Here is a 13,832-nt window from a genome sequence, read left to right as displayed (position 1 = left end):
AGAACCTAAACTCCGTGTGTGTTCTGTTCCTAACCCACAAGCAAGCTTGTGTATGTTTCCCTCCGCAGGTGCTTTTTCTTTGGCGGTTTCTGTTAGCTTTAGCAGGTTACCATGTGCCTTCAAACCTGGCTCTGGACCTTGATTTATACATATATATACATTTGCTGACACTAATCCCTGTGCTTTTGCCACGAGTTTTCCACGGAGCCCTGCACCAGCTTGCTCTTTTCTCCTCCCCACTCCACCTCCATGCCCCCCCCCCCCACCCTGCAGGCTGACAGAAATTACCTTCTGTTTAATTAACATCTTTTCCCCCTGCTCTTTATATACTGCTGCATAATTGCTCAGAGGAAAGAGAAACGCATAGCAGCTATATATCTATATATAGCTGCACATATAAAATAAAAATAATTCATTGGGAGAGAGAAGGGGGGAAAAGAATCACAAAGCCGAACTGGCACCCCTCACACATAATCTGATCTCATGATGGCAAATCTCCGCTTTCGGGTTCTCGGGGTGCTCATTTTGGAAAAGGGTCTTTTTCACTCTCTTTTGTGTTTTATTGTTGCTTGTTGTCTTGTGGCCTCTTCGAACCTGCGGCTCTCCAGATGTTCATGGACTACAATTACCATCAGCCCCTGATGGCCATGCTGGCAGGAGCTGATGGGATTTGTAGTCCTTAAACATCTGGAGAGCCACAGGTTGCAGACCCTTGGTTTAGGTGTTCTCGTTGCGTCCAGCTGTTCCTCTCCAGAGACCTTAATAAACCGACTGTTTGCTCCCCACCTACCACACCGACCCTCTCCAGTGGTGGCGAACCTTTGGCACTCCAGATGTTATGAACTACAATTCCCATCAGCCCCTGCCAACATGGCCAAACTTAATTTGCCTGTCCATCAGGCTTTTATCCCAGTCATCTCCAAGGAAGTACATGTCTGGTCCCCATTCAGAACCTCTGAAAAGCCAGGCTTATTCTGACCTCCCTTTGAGCTCCCCCGCCCTCCTTTAAACAGGGCAGTCTATCTGATTGGTGTGTTTGCATGCAGGTTTCCACCCCTCCCTTGTATAGAGAATCCCTGCTAAGAAATCAGTTCCCCATATCCATGGTAAACAAATGTAGGCACCCATGGGAATCAGAATGGTCCCCGTCCCCCCCACACACCCATAACAAATTCTGGAGTTCTAAACTTGCTTTTTGTTACCTCGAAATCCCAGTCTTTGGGGGTAATCAATTTCTATTTATCCTGGATTTCTGCATATATTTGTTACGGGTAGCTGGTCTGAGCATCACAGTAGAGCTGTGAAAAGTGAAAGAAAAAAACAGTATCATCATTCTCTTTTTTTTGGCTGTTATTCCATTTTAGGTTTTTCCTAGAAATCTGATCTGCCAAGTCTCTCTCTCCATGACAATGAGGGCTAGTAACTTAATCGCAACCATATATTAAAGTATCAGATCCTCCCCCCCCAAAGCCCCCACGGCTTTAATTCATCGCATGCCAGCCAGTCCCCTTGGCGTGACCTCCCCGCGTTCCAAACGATCTCTCGCTGAACGAGGGCAGTGCCTTTTGTCCGCACTGGTGGCAAATGGACTGAGTCGAGGAAGGGAGCCGTAATCCATTATTATTATTATTGTTATTATTTTTAATTTTGGCCTCTCATTTCCCTGCTGTCCGTTTTGGCCCATTAAAATTTTCCTGGCCGCTCCGCAATGGGAAGAGTAACCTTGCAGCTTCGCCCGGCGTCAGCACCTCGCTCGGATGCCGTTTACAACTGCGTTTGTCATTCGCGGTGTGGGATCGACCTCTCCTTGAGTCCAGATGCTTCGTGACATGGCCGGCCCCCCTTTCTCAGATGCGCCCCCCCTCCCTGCTTTTGTTTGCTTTGATCCTCTCCATAATCCTTCAAGCACTTACAGAATTCTGAACAGGCTTCCTGGTTCATTTCTCGCTCTTTCTCTCTCCCCCCCACCCCCTAGCAGGACATGCTATTCAGACAAAGACATTGGTGTTGTTTTTAACACAGCCTGTTTGATTACAACCAGGGTCTCCCTCTCCCCCATTTTCTCTGAATTTAAATTGGAAAAAAAAAGTACTGTTTTCTGCCATCTTGTTAGATCCAGGGCTGTAAGAGCACTAAATTATTTCTGTGGATTCTGGCACCTATGTTAATTCTGGCAATTGAGCAGGTGCGCTTTGTTTCACTTGCTCTGTGCACTCTGAGGTGTGTTAGTCCAGTTGGAGGGCCAAGAGGAATGCAGAGCTCCAAAAGAGGGCAACCAAAAGTTTTCCAGCATTTGAGCAACTTCCTTAGGAGGAAAGTTAAAAGTGGTTTTTTTTTGGGGGGGGGGGGGAGTGTTGTGAGCTGAAGAAAAAAAGACAACTGAGCAGCAACGTGGTTGAGGGAGGTTTATAAAATTGTGCGCGAGAGACAGAGAGAGGACACACATTCCCTCTCATAACAGTGGGATTCAAGAGGGTTAGAGGAATTAAAGGGCAGCAGAATCCAAAGAGGCCTTTTTGTTTCTTCACCTAATGTGTAATGAACACATGGAATTCAACGTCGCAAGGCATAACAACAGGTTATGTAACTTTAAATTCAGAGAGTGATCTCCTGATCTAAAGGCAGTAAACCACTGTGCACAAATGTTTTTTTGGGGGTGGGGGGAGACACACACATAGCTATTGCTTTCATGCCCTCCTGTGGTGTAGTGGTTAAGAGCAGGTGGATTCTAATCTAGAGAACCGGGTTTGATTCCCCACTCCTCCACCTGAGTGGCAGAGGCTTATCCGGTGAACCAGATGTGTTTCTGCACTCCTACATTCCTGCTGGGTGACCTTGGGCTAGTCACAGTTCTCTCAAAACTCAGCCCCACCTACCTCACAAGGTGTCTGTTGTGAGGAGAGAAAGGGAAAAGGAACTTGTAAGCCACCTTGAGTCTCCTCACAGGAGAGAAAGGTGGAGTATAAATCCAAACCCTCCTCCTCCTCCTCTGCTTCCCAGAAACATCTGGCTGGCTGCTATAGGAAATAGGGCTGAATGGAATACCCTGTGGGCTGTTGCTCTGGGGCACAGGTGTCAAACTCGCAGCCCTCCAGATGTTATGGACTACAGTTCCCATCATCCCCTGCCAGCATGATGCTGGCAAGGGGTGATGGGAACTGTGGTCCATAACATCTGGAGGGCTGCGAGTTTGATACCTATGCTGGGACTTTTCCAGTGTTTGTGAGGCCTGCCTATCAACTGCTTGAAATTAATTTTCAACATTTCCCCCCAAAATCCTCAGTCAACATTTGGCTCCTGAGACTTCAGCAGATGTTTCCTGCACACTTTAAAATATATACATTAACAACTTCAGAGACCTCTCCGCAACCCCTCCTTCCTCAATTAAGCCCCCCACGCAAAGACGTCGCGATTTCTTGGTGTTTGTAGCCTATTGCATTATAAGTGCCACAGTCTTAGCAGTCCTGGAAACTTTCTCCCCGGGACCATTCTAATGAAGTCTGATAAGACATGATGCCGCTATTGACAAACACGACAGCAACGTGGAAAAAACAAGCAGAAGCAGAAAAGGGTGCCCATTTGTAAATGTAAGCTCCTCCAGGCCGGGCCTGTCATCTTGCATGCAGTAAAGCGTGCATTGCATTGATTTTGTGTGTTGGTTTCGCTATATCAGCGTGCAGCCTAATTACTACTGGAGGGAAACAAAGGAGGAAAATGTCAAGCGTTTCTTGTGGGCCTCTTGGAATCCCCTCCAACGTGACTACCCAAAGGACCTGCCCAAACAAATGTAGGACCATTATAGCCCCATTAGGGCAAAGAGACTTAGAGCTGCCAGCATCTAACTGTGCTAAATTATCCCGATGAATGTTTCTGTCCGTGTTCTTAGCCCACAGACTCCAGCTGTCTGGGAATCCCCCACCCCGTATCCTTCTAGAGCAGGAGTCTGCAACCTGCGGCTCTCCAGTTGTTCATGGCCAATTGGCTGTGCTGGCAGGGGCTGATGGGAGTTGTAGTCCATGAACATCTGGAGAGCCACAGGTTGCAGACCCCTGCTCTAGAGAATCACTTAGTTCAAGCTGCCTCCCTCTACTTTCAGAGAGAACCTGGAGAAAATTACTGGGTAGTTTGCAGTGGGGCAGGGGGGAGGTTAGGGAGAAGAGGCGTATTGCATAGGGAGGGGGTAGGAAGGTGAGAGGCTGCCATGTTTGGCACAGTTCAGTCCCAACTGCGAGCCTTTGTTTTGAGGCGTGCAAATGTATGTTCGCCTCCCTCTCCCTCTGGACTGGCCTCTTCAAGTTTTGCTGAATGCACCAGCAGACTTTGCCATGGCATGGACTAGAAACTTTTTTCTCAAGGTAGGATTCCCGGAAAGCCCCCCTTCAGGCTAGACTGAGGTTGACCGCCCGCTGACAACGAGATGGAAAATGCCTTTCAAAAACAGAAAAACTCTTTTCGGCTGCTGTCAGGAGAATGATTTGTCAAATCGTTTTTCTATTATGTTTGACCTCTCGGTTAGTTCTGGGTCGAATCTCTTTTTCTTTTCTTGCTCATTTCGGCTCGGTTTTATCTCTTTACTGCTGACTCGGTTCATCATTGAGTGGCTTTTTCTTTTCTTTGTGGTTCGTACAAAATGCACTCTTTTAATCTGTCGATTCCTTTTAATGTGTTGATCTGGACAAATACTTTGGTGTGCGCCGCGTCCACAGACACAAAAGTACTTGCCAAGAGAGCGCACGGGGAAGGGAACTGTCACCTCTGCTTAAGTCGCTGTGCTGGAGATCAATAGGAATATTTCCTTGAAATTCTTTGCAGTCCAGGGTGAGAAGTTAGGTTTAACTGAATGTAATTTGCTCCCTCTGCTCTCCTCCTACAGTTTAAGTCAGGGACTGGTAATTGAGTTGTATCTAACATGATCTGATGATGAAGAAGAAGGAGAAGAAGAGGAAGAAGGGAAGGAAGAAGGAGGGGGAGGAGGGGGAGGAGGAAAAGAGGAGAAGAAGAGGAGGAGGAGGAGGAGAAGAAGAAGAAGAGGAGGAGGAAGAGAAGAAGAGGAGGAGGAGAGGAGAGGAGGAGGAGAAGGAGAAGGAGGAGGAAAAGAAGAAGAAGAAGAAGAAGGGGGAGGAGGAGGAGAAGAGGGGAGGAGGAGAAGAAGTGGAGGAGAAGAAGAAGAGGAGGAGAAGAAGAGGAGGAGGAGAAGGAGAAGAAGAGGAGGAGAAGGAGGAGGAGGAGAAGAAGAAGAAGAGGAGGAGGAGGAAGAGAAGAAGAAGAGGAGGAGAAGTAGAAGAAGAAGAGGGGAGGAGGAGAAGAAGAAGAAGAAGAAGAGAAGAGGAGAAGAAGAGGAGGAGAAGGAGAAGAAGAAGAAGAAGAGGAGGAAAAGGAGGAGGAGGAGGAGAAGGAGGAGGAGAAGGAAAAGAAGAAGAGGAGGAGAAGGAGGAGGAGAAGAAGAGGAGGAGAAGAAGAGGAGGAGAAGAAGAGGAGGAGGGGGGAAAGGGGAGGAGGAGGAGGAGGAGGAGAAGGAGAAGAAGAGTTGGATTTATATCCCCCCTTTTTCTCCTATAAGAAGCTGCCTCATACTGGTCCATGAAGGGCAGTGATGCCTAGTCAGAGCAGCAGTGGCTCTCTGATGTCCCAGGTGGTCTTCCACATCACCTGTCACTCGATCCTTTGAAATGAGGATGCAGGGCATTGAACCTGGGACCTCCTACATGGCAAGCAGATGCTCTGCCCCAGAGCCAGAGGCCTTCCCCATGAGCCTGACGCTCTCCCTACTAGTCCCGACCCACGATTCCTTGCAACTACATGCAGGATGAGTGAAACTGAAGCTGTGCCATTGAGGTGGGGGCTAGCCACGTCCCCTGCCCCAGTGGCTCCACTGAGAATCAAGCTTGCTTCTCTTGAGCGTTCTGGGGTTTCTTTGCTGGTCGCACCACAGAGTGGCAGGAGGGTGGAAAATAAAATCTGCAATGCCATCGTGCTCTTGTGTAGCTCTGTGGTGCATTTGTGTTTGGGCGCAGCTCTGAGCACCTCTCCCCACCTCGAGAAGGACCTGGTTGAATCATTTTAGCTGACATGGAGAAGTCCGCTTCATCCTCCACTTGGGGTATCTGTGGATCTGCTTTCTGCGCTTGGGTAGAATCCCTCTGTGCATCTGGGCAGCCAGAGAAGCAATATCTTTCTGTGGACACGTGAAACTGCATGACCAGGTGGAGCTTTGCATTCCCAGAAGGTCTCTGCTAAATGACAGGCTGTAATGGAGCCCCAGATATTCCTTGCTATGTGCAGCATATCCTGGAGAGGGCAGTAGCTGCCCGCTGTTCCAACAGAGGCCTTTTGCACATCTGGGGACAGCTGTCTTCCTGAAGAGCTCCTTGCTCCCTAGCATTGCTTGTAGTTTGCCGTTGTTTTAGCTTGAATCTTGGAATGCTTTTGACCCCGTCTCGTCTCTGCTGGGCATCGTAGTCCTCAGGTGGGAAGACTGCTACTGTCAATCCTGGTGCGAATTCGATGTTCCCTGCGAGTCTCCTTATAGGATAGAAAGGAAGGGTATAAATCCAAACTTCTTCTAAATAAACGTGTATGCAGGTAACAGCTGAAAGATAACTCCCTGCCCGAAAGAGCATACAGTCTAGATCAGGGGTAGGGAACCTGCGGCTCTCCAGATGTTCAGGAACTACAATTCCCATCAGCCTCTGTCAGCATGGCCAATTGGCTATGCTGGTAGGGGCTGATGGGAATTGTAGTTCTGGGCTATCTGGTTCTGACCGTCCGTGGTGGCGAACCTTTGGCACTCCAGATGTTATGGACTACAACTCCCATCAGCCCCAATTGGTCATGCTGGCAAGGGCTGATGGGAATTGTAATCCATAACATCTGGAGTGCCAAAGGTTCGCCACCACTGGTCTAGATGTTGACAGGGGGGTGGGGAAATTAATCAACAGCACAGAGAGAAGAGAGAGTGAAGAAGAATCTCAGGAGAAAGCAAGTCAGCCGATCTGTCCGGCTGTATATCTCTGTATATCTCTGTCACATTTTCATCCCACTCTTCCTCCTGGAGGAAGGCACCTGGTTGCCCCCTGTTCATTCTGGATCTTATCTTGGAAACCACCCTGCAGGGCTGAGAAAATGCCTGGGCCAAAGGCACCTTGCTTGCTTTGCGGCAGAGCAATGGTTTGAGCCCTCCCTTGCCACGTTCTAGGCCAGGCTTTTTCTCTTTGGCCTGACTTCAGCATTTATTTGTTTGTTAACTCACTCACCCATTTTGTTTACTTGCTCATTCATTCATTCACTCACTTTTTTTATTTTGGAGGTGATTTCTACTCACCACAGTAGGCAAAGCACCCGTTTTAATCCTGGATCCGCCTCAAGATGACGCTGGAAGCAAAATCCAAGAGGGACCTGCGTGCCTGAGATGGTTTGCAGGATATTTTGATTTATTTATTTCATTTATACCCTGCCTTTCTCTCCAGCGGGGCCTAATGTGGCTTACATCATTTTCCCTTGCTCCGTTTTATCTTCACAACAACTCTGTGAGGTAGGCCAGGCTGAAAATGTGTGACTGCCCCAAGGTCACCCGGCAGGCTTCCATGGCACAAGGGGGGATTCAGACCTGGTGTGACACTTTTTAACCAGTGCACCACACTGGCTCTTGTGTCGCACTTGTCTACACTGTTTGTGTATCAAGCAAGCTGCTAAGAGTAAGGGACTGTTTTGCTGTGTGTAGGGGCCCACTGTGGAACGAGTTGCGTGTTTGTGTGTGTAGCCTTGCATGTATTCCCCGTTCAAGTACTTGAACGTATCTTTGGCCTTTCATTAGGGCTTTTCTTCCTTTTAGACGCTCACACTCTGCCTTGCTATCAGTTGATCTCCAAGGTGACTTAGAAGAGATTAAAAAAAGAAGATGGTTTTAGATGAAGCGTGGCCACTGGCTCATCTCTTAATGGCAAAGTGGTTAAGAGGCGATGCGGGGTGGGGGAGGCTGTGCGGTGTCTCCCCATCTCCTTGAAGTTCTGCTTTTGCTTGGAATAAATCAAATAACGTACTGACGGGCCCTTCGAGCGCCGTGAAACGCAGCAGAGGTGAGAGTCAGTTGTGATCTTGGCGGGCTCTGTTCGCTTTGCCAAAAGCACCCACAAACAGGACAGGATCCTGCTGTCTTGGAATTTCTTTGCAGGTTGCTCCCGGGCTCTCCCCGGGTGCTCTGTTACCCAACCCTCACACCAAGGCATGTGGATTGGAGAGCCGTCCAGAAATCCCTGCAACAGCTCACTGAGTAGGAACGTACGTTATTGTTACGCACCTCTTTTTTTGCCCAGTTCCGTTGCTGACGTACCCAATTTTATGCACGAGTTCTGTGCCGTTTATGCACAAAAATAACATCCGGACGTTGCCTCAATTTAACGGAAAGCAGTTTGTGCAAAGAGACGGCACGCGGCGTGGGTGTCCGGGTCGAGCGTTGCCTCTCGGGACTGCGCGGTTCAGTAGCTTCTCTATGCTCGGCCTCCCAGCCCTGATTCAGGAATCGCTCCATGCCGTGTGCGGCTTCTGGCGGAAAAAAAAGTCTCCATCCCCCTTGTGGCCAATGCTGTCTGCTTAACAAGCCACTGAAAAAGAGCTCCCGGTAGTAATAAGAGTCCTTGCTGTGGTCGCGATTGAACTGCAGCGTTGCACGCGCACGAACTGGAACTTCAGTGTGCAGCCTGTCATGGGGGGTGGCTCCCCCTCCCCCCCGGTTGTTGCAAGTTCAGAAGAGCAGTGGGCTTGAAGAGGTTCCAATAGAGGCAAACAGGAATCCTCTGACCATTCACTTAGCGGCTGGGAAAGAGTGACCTACCCCACATTTGGAGATCTGGCCAATTTTGGCCTTCCCCTCTAACGCTTTGGCATTTTTTGGTGGGCTTCCCAGAGGCATCTGGCTTTCCACTGTTGGAAGCAGCTGGCCATGCTGGCAGGGGCTGATGGGAATTGTAGTCCACAACATCTGGAGTGCCAAAGGTTCGCCATCACGGAGCTAGACTGATCTTTTGTTTTGATCCAGCATAGCTTGGTATACATGGCTTCCCATTCTCCGATCCCTCCAAATGCAACTTTTGTGGCCTGTTTATCTCCGGCAAAAAAGGTGGTGGAGTGGTTATGAGCAGGTGCACTCCAATCTGGAGAACCAGGTTTGATTCCCCACTCTGCCCCTTGAGCTGTGGAGGCTTATCTGGTGAACCAGATTAGCTTGTGCACTCCAACACATGCCAGCTGGGTGACCTTGGGCTAGTCACAGTTCTTCAGATCCCTCTAAGCCCCACACACCTCACAGGGTGTTTGTTGTGTGTATTGGGGTGGGGGGGGGGGAAGGGAAATGAGATTGTAGGCCCCTTTGAGTCTCCTTACAGGAGAGAAAGGAAGAATATAAATCAACTTTTCTTCTTCTTCTCCTTCTTCTCCTTTTTCTTCTTCTTCTTCTCCTCCTCCCCCTCTTCTTCTTCTCCTTCTCCTTCTTCTTCATCCTTTCGGAGTTGGAAGTGGCCGTTGTCCTCCACTTCACATGTCTACCCTCCGTTTCTCCCTCCTCCGTGTCCTTGTTTTTCAACCAGGCTCTACATATTTAGCTCATTTAATCTTCCCCTGGTAAGTCAAGGCTGTAATTGACAGGCCTGACATGACGAGTCGCTCAGATTGCGAAGACTGCCAGTGGAGATATAAACACGGCGGCTTTGTGATGATTGAGAACTGTGGTCGGAGCCTGCGGGGGTGGCTCTCTCCTGGTCCTCCCTTTTTGGCAGTCCCTGTTCTCAAATCCCAGATGGCTGCTTGCCCTGTACCACTCTGTCACCCCTGTAAGCCAGGATATAGCATGCGTGCTTAGGGTACCCGGCCGGGGCTGGTAGGACCCGAGTCCCGATCCCTGCTGTCTGCCAATGCAGTTCACTAGGTGACCTTGGCTAAATCATTCGCTCTCTGACAAGAGGTGTGACCTACATCACAGGGGTGTTGTGCGAATGAAACTGAGATGAGGGAGAACCGTGTCTGATGCCCACAGCTGCCTCAGAGGATGGGTGGGATTTAAAAATGTGATAGACAGTAACTCCTCGTAGCACTGAGAAAAGGCAGAGGCTTCCGCAAGTGAGTGCATTTCCCTAGTCGAGTCTTTCAGGCAAGATTGAGTGTTGCTGTGTGCGTGGCAGGGCCTTCTCTTCCCAGACCCACGGCTGCCCTAGTGTGTGTGGGGTGAGGTGGGGTGGGGGGGAGAGAAAAGAAGAGCGCAACGGAGGTTGATGTCGGGAAGCCGGGAAAGAGCCCTTTCGCCCGTCCTAGTCGCGGGGATTCTGCCTGCAGCTTCGTACGTGAGAGCTTTCCCCAGCGGAGACGACATAAAAACATTACATGTATTATTGCAAACCACGCAACATAAAGAGAGCATTTTATGAAGGGGGATAGCAGAGGAAACATTATGGCCAAGACCTTTTATAGCCCTTCCATTATTATGGTTTAAATCTTGACGTGGTCTTTATTTGCAATGACATTGGGACCAGTAAAGCCGAGTTTTCACCTCCTTCCACCCCTCCCTCCCTCCCTCCACCCCTCCCTCCCCTACCTTGTTCTGAGCTGTTCCCGGTGCCGCCTTGCCTGGATGATGGAGATCGTTAAGGCAAGGAACGAACGGGCAGGCAGGCAAGAGACCTTTCTCCGTCTCTCAGAACCTGCTTTCTTTTTCTTCCAGGTTTTTTTTTGAGGGGGGGGGGGTGCTGTGGAAGATGCCAAACACACAAAGTAGGTGTTGCACCTGGAAGGTTTTTTGTTTTCTGATTATTATTTTTTTGGGTGAAAAATATTACCAGAGCTTCAGGACTCTGTAGCTGAAACTTTTAAAGATATCTCTCGTAAAAGCTTGCAGAAAGTTCTTGAAAGGAAAGGGCGTTTTCCAACGAGCCTTTTTTCTATTAGCAGAGTTAATGTTTTGTTTTTAATTCAACCCAAAATACCTTTCGTATATTTATGACTGGGGTTTGGGGCAGCAGGACTCGCTCTGCTCCAGCTTAGAAAATATATTCAGCTGCTCATAAATTGCTGGACAGCAAGTAGGAGATTGCAGCAAACAGTGACCTTAACATACATGCAAGTAATTGTGTTTTTACACAGAGGATTTTCCCCCTTTGAATTTTGAAAATCGAAGTTTGCTTTAAGAAATAAAAAAAATGTGAAAAGTGAGTATAAAACACTTTAAAATATCCCTTAACTCTGAAAATAAGAAGAGTTCTTCTCCTAACATCTAGAGGGGTAAACAAAAAAAAGTGCAAATTAAATGTCTAAAACACTGTATAACGTTTTAGAACTGAATTAAATGAACACAGCAAAGCAGATAAGAGGTATCAGTATTTTCATAAATATGAACATTAATGTAACAAGTTAATATTGGGAGTGATAGACCCCACCCGTTTTTTCCAAAACACTTGTAAAATGCACAAATTTATTTGTTTGTGAAATTTAATGTGTTTTTTTTCATTGTCAAAAAAAAAAACCTCGTATGAGCCAGACTTTTTTTTGCATTTGTGCATGTCATTGGGATTTTCCAGCTTTTCCCCTGGTATGCCAATATACTTCCTTAACTTGTAGCTACAGCGGCATCTGAAAGTCTTAAGAGAAATGATGTGTTAATAACAGTAGAAGTAGGTTACTCTGTAACAGTCATGGACCCTGGCTTTCTAATCAGCAAGTTGCCTAGGGTGAATAAAGGATAACCTCCAGGTGAGCAGGAAGAAAGAAAAATTATTTAATTGGCTAGGAATGTCACCTTTTTTTAACATAGGACTTTTCAGACGAGTCGCCTAGCTAATGGGGGTTGATGGGCATATAATATGTGTAGCACAGTCATAATTTTTGTGCATTCATTTGCAAACCTCACATTTCGGGTAGACTCCAGCCACAGCAAAAGGAAATTGCTTGTCTTCATTTGGAACAGTTTTTTTTCTAATGACAGCTCAAGTGATTTTTAATTTTTAAAAAAATTGTCTCTGAGCAAAACAAACGTTCTGCTTTGAGTTCACCCACTCCACAGGCCAGCTGCAATCCTGTTATCCCCTCGGTGAGAGGGGAATGCATGTAGCTCCTTAAAGAATTGGGGCAGAGGGAGGCGTGCACTCTGGAGGAAACTGTGCCATATCTGTCGTCCAAGAGAGTGCTCTCTCCATCTTTTGAGTGGCAGCCGCGCGAGTTGCCAATTCCTCCATTTCAGTTGGCTACGGCGTGCCTCTTAAAAGGGAAGGTTTTAATCTAGTTGGCCGGTACCCTGGCTGTTAAGCGGAAGTTTGTTTTATTTATTTATTTCAGCTGGCTCACCTGCCAAACGTTACTCAGGGTACGCTGCGGTTGTTGCTGAGTTTTTTTAAAAAAAAAATGTTTTGCAGGCTGCAGGCTGGGGTATACAGATTGCCTCTCCCCCGGGGAAGCCGTGCCACGGTCCCACCACCGCTGGGCTCACGAGCTGTCATAGCGGACGGGTTACGGGAACGGATCTGTATTTAAACAGCAGCGCAGCGTTGGGATCTCCCTTGCAGGGTATTAATGCTAATTCATCTGCTCGCCCCCCGCCGAGTGCGTTATTTGTTTAAATCTGTAGAATCCCACGGTGCCTTTATATCCTCAGCAGAGTGAGCCTTCGCTCCCTGTAATTATTTAACATTATATGCTGATATAAATTGTAACGGTTAAAGAATGGTAATGAGCAACGGGTGGGGAGGGGAAGAAAACACAAAAGTTAACCTTAGAAATGGCAGAGTCAGCTCTTAAATAGCAACCAGCAACTCCCCCCCCCTATTTTCTCTCCCCCGCCCATTCTACATTCAGAAGATGGCACCATTGATCAGGCAGTGAGGGTGGGGGCAGGGGTGCAGTAACGTGTGTGTTCAGGATTGCTTTTGGCAACAAGCCGGCCGGGGAGAGCTTGGAAATTCCACAGACTGTATACAGACTGTCACTTGTGTAATGTGCACGGGTGCACAAACTCACATAATTACACACAGTGCCGGCACGCAGTAGAGTTGGCGGGTTCTGCATCAGGCTGGCATGTTTTATTGTGGGTTTTGAGAGCTTGAGGAACTTGCCCCCGATAGGAGGGCGTTTACCCCTTGGGAGGGGTACGTCTGCCCCAGAAGGGGAGGGTCTGCAGAGGTTCAGCTCATAACCCTTTAGGCGTCTGTGTTTCTTCTGCTTACGTGTGTGTGTGTGTGTGTGTGTGTGTGTGTGTGTGTGTGTGTGTGTGTGTGTGTGTGTGTGTGTGTGTGTGTGTGTGTGTGTGTGTGTGTGTGTGTGTGTGTGTGTGTGTATTGGGCACTGAAATGTATATAGTTTTTTTAAAGAACAAGAAGTTTGAGCTGTTTGCTGTTGAAGATCAAACTCGCGGCCCTCCAGATATTATGGACTACAGTTCCCATCATCCCCTGCCAGCATGATGCTGGCAGGGGATGATGGGAACTGTAGTCCATAACATCTGGAGGGCCGCGAGTTTGAGACCTGTTTAGCGTAATGAATATATAGTGTGTGTGTGTCTAATTGGCAGGGGGACTAAGAAACAGTTTTGTTTTCCAGGCTGTGTCATGATTTTTTCCTGCTAATTTCTCACAGTGTATGGGGGGTTATATGTGGGCTTTATAGGCAGAAAATCCCAGGTTCAATTCCTGGCATCTCCACTTAAAAAACTCTCAGTGAACAAGTGTTGGGAAAGGCCTTCCTTTGTTTGAGATGCAGGACAACGGTGACCAGTCAGAGCAGATGGTATTGAGCTGGGGGAACTAATGTTTCTACTCAGCATAAAGTAACTTTGTTTGGCTTGGCATGAGGATTGGTTT

At 48.0% G+C, this 13,832-nt stretch overlaps 1 protein-coding gene across 1 annotated transcript in view; it reads left to right on the top strand.

Moving 5' to 3' along the window:
• PEX14 (peroxisomal biogenesis factor 14) overlaps positions 1–13,832 on the top strand; it is a 117,566-nt gene that overhangs the window by 10,794 nt on the left and 92,940 nt on the right. The window lies entirely within an intron of this gene.

The sequence above is a fragment of the Sphaerodactylus townsendi genome, linkage group LG16 (assembly GCF_021028975.2).
Source record: "Sphaerodactylus townsendi isolate TG3544 linkage group LG16, MPM_Stown_v2.3, whole genome shotgun sequence".
Taxonomy (NCBI): Eukaryota; Metazoa; Chordata; class Lepidosauria; order Squamata; family Sphaerodactylidae; genus Sphaerodactylus; species Sphaerodactylus townsendi.
This window is presented reverse-complemented; position numbering and strand designations above follow the sequence as displayed.